Here is a 3,365-nt window from a genome sequence, read left to right on the forward strand (position 1 = left end):
GGGGGGGGGGGGGGGGGGGGGGGACTCTGGGGCTCGGCGACACCCTATATATGAGCCGGGAGAATGGGCGCATTTCCGAAAACGCCACGAGGGCACCCACGGGCGGAGAGGCGGCCGAGGACTTCTCAGCGTCTTCATCTTCTTTCATTTTCATTAACACGTGTAAATTTCGGGAACCATTTAGCAGTCAGGGACGCGGAGCAGAGTCCGCGACCCCGGTGGAGGCTGCATTCCCGCGCCAGGGGGGGTCGTTGCAAATGCCCGAAGGGGTATCCCTATACCATTAAGGGATTTCAGCCTAGCATGAGGTCGCTCAAAAAATAAAATAAATAAAATAAATGCCCGAAAATTCCAGCAGCAGCCCAAGATGGTGGCCAGCATTTCCTTCATCCCGTCCTCCTCGCCGGGGGATCTGCTAGCCCTCTTCCCACCTTGGCCAGTACATCCTTTTAGGGATCCCCACCTCCCCCAGCCCCCCACCCCCTCCAGACAATTTAACAGCTAGAAAAACACCCTGGATGGAAGGCAGCAAAACAGTGGTCTCTGTCCCGCCTCATTTTTATATTAAAAATAAATTAAATCGCTGGAAATATTAGTCGGTGTCTGGCTGTGCCAAGACCACCGAAAGCTTCCTAATTGGTTTTGTTGGGGGTGCGGACCTCTCTGCACCTTTACAATCAGCCCCGGGCTGCATTCGTGAGCTTGTGGGGGGCTGGCAGGGGCTGGCAAAAATTAGAACAATTGCAAGTTAAAGAAATGGGTGTATTGATCTGGTTTGAAACAAAATCTGTATATATTCGTGGTTATACCAGAGGGAACCCAATGTTATCGCCAAACTAAAAGACATATAAAAGAACACAGGAACGTGGTCTTAAAATAGTTTTAAAGATTTAGTCTCCTTTGGCTGTTTTTTTTTTTTTAAATAAAAGGACATTTTGCCCAGTCTTAACTTTTTACAAAAGTTTTTACGCTACCTGCCCCATTTTAAGAAAACTGTTCATTTACTTCCCTCTGAACATAGCTGAGTGGCATCAAACTGCCGTATCCTCTTAACAGTAAGGGCTCAAAGAATAGGGATGAAAAAGCCCCCTCCCCTTCGCCAAGGGCGCACGCTGCAAGACAGGACACCCCCCCCCCACTTACAGGGCTGATCCTTCCCGCTCCCCCTCCCCCGCCGGGAATTAGGGTTACGAATATTCCGGGTCCTGGAGGGTAATTACCCGCGGCTCACGCCTCGGAAGCGGTGGGTGGCCCGAGCAGGGAGCGCCCACCGCCGTGTCCCCCTCCCCGGGCACCCACGCTCGCGTTGGCCCCAGGCAAGCCGGTGCCTCGCAGCCGCAGCAGCCCGCGCACGAGGGCGGCCCGACTGCTTTTTCATTCATAAAATCCCGACCGGGCGGCTGCCCCGATGATTTATGGGGCTGCGCGCTCTCACCCGGCCGCTTCTGCCCCGGGGGGCGAGGGGACCGAGCCCCGCGAGCGCCTCAGTCCGGCCCGGGGCGGCGGGCGACGGCGAGGGGCAGCGGGTCATAAAGAGGCTCGCTCACTACGGCAAAACGGGCTCGGGGTCCGGGAGGGAGCTTCCCCCTAACCGGGGAGAAAGACAGAGGAAACTGGAATTAGCATGAGCCAATGGGGGCGCGGCGCTGTTACTAGGCGGACCGGGCAGATCTTGACGAGGAACTTCGTTGAGTTCCCCGCTCAGGGACGGGCGCAAAAGTGCAAGCCCGGCCGACAAGCGTGAAGAGCCGTCCAGGAACCCGCGGGGGAGGCGCAGGAATTTGGGGCCTGGCGGGGAACGCCAGCGGCCCAGCCCCCACCCCGGGGAGCCCAGATACGCTTCGCTGGGGCTGCGCAGAAGGAGCCAATAGCCCCGGGCCCCTGAGGGCGGCCGCTTCTAGGGAGAGCCGAGGTTGCGTTTTTATTTTAATATGATTCCCCCCCCCCAAGAGAAAAGCAGCTTTAAAGAAACTTTTCTGTTGCAGTTTAATTTTGCACTGCCTTTAAAAAACCCACCACGAAGCAGGAACTATGAGTTCTGGGCTCATTTAAAGTGCTCTGCACTTATTTCTCGGTGACTATTTGGAGACAAAGGGCCAGCGGCCCAATCGGGAAGGCACTACGTTCGTTGGAAAGAAAATCCCAAAGTAACTGAAATCACCTTCTCGCTTGCCTGGCACCCTCGCTCACCACCCTCGGTGGAGACCGCGGCCGCAGTGGATCTTCCGCCCCGGGAGGGCGAATTCCGCGGCAGGCGCGTTTGCCACCGTCCCTGGCTGTGGGAACCTTCATTCAAGCGGGGGAAGGGAGCGCGTTCATTCAGGAACCGGCCCGCCGCGGCGCCGACCCCTGGACGCACTGCGGCTGCGCGCCGGCCGGCGGTGGGGCTTTGGGGAGCGGGTAGAGGGCCCAGGGGAGATCTTCCCCCCGGCCTCGACCTCCCGCAGCCGCCCACCCCACACGGGACGGGAGCTGGCGCACCCAGGTGGGGTCACCTGCAGCCGCATACCTGGCGGCGACTTGAAAGGACCTGGCTGCAGCTCCGCGAGTTTTCCATTGTTAAGCCCTTAAGTCGCTCTGGAAAACGCTTCCGAATGCTGGCCACCGGGTCCCCAGGCGCGGGGGCTCCCCTTCCCCCACCCTGCTCGACTCGGACGCGCCCGGAGGTCCACGTGCCTGCCGGAGTAGCTCCGCCCGGGCTATGCGGTGCCGACTCGGGCGCCCCAAAGCTGCGGGCATGCCGGGGAACTGCGGCTCCGGCGCCCGCCCGGGGACAGTCACAAGCTGGGAACGGGGGCAGCCGCACCTCCCACCGTCCCAAGCCGCCGCCGCCGAAGTGCGTTTCCGCCCCTGATCAGTTCATTCCAGCCCCACACCGACTAACCCCCTACCCGAGCCCCGGCCGTCCGCCTGGCAGAATGCGGGGACGGGACCCTCTTCCCCCAGCTCTGAAGGCTGTGGTCGCGATGTGCCCGGAGTTAAAGAGCAAACCCCAACAGGTGTGGAGGTGGTGGGTCACAACGCCCCTAGTTTCCGTAGGAAGAAGGTGCAGTCTTAGGAGTGAAAGAAGAATCTAACGCCTTGACCTTCGTCCCCCAAAACGCATCGCCTGGTGTCCTGAGCTATTGTACGAAACCCCCAAAGTTCGCCAGGAATTCCCTGGACTCGGCTCAGGCCCCTGGCCGGTCTCTAGCCAAGTGTCGCGGAGTAGGAGCCCACACCGAGCAGATAACCACCTCCAACCGGGGTAAAGAAATCGGTTGGGGGGCAGGGATAATGACCTAGGAGGCCAAGTGGTGTCCGCGTCTCTCGGGGCCAGGCAGGGCAGCGGCCTACCCAAGGTGGAGCAGACCCCGCCCCTGACC

This window comes from Suricata suricatta, chromosome 11 (genome assembly GCF_006229205.1).
Source record: "Suricata suricatta isolate VVHF042 chromosome 11, meerkat_22Aug2017_6uvM2_HiC, whole genome shotgun sequence".
Lineage (NCBI taxonomy): Eukaryota > Metazoa > Chordata > Mammalia > Carnivora > Herpestidae > Suricata > Suricata suricatta.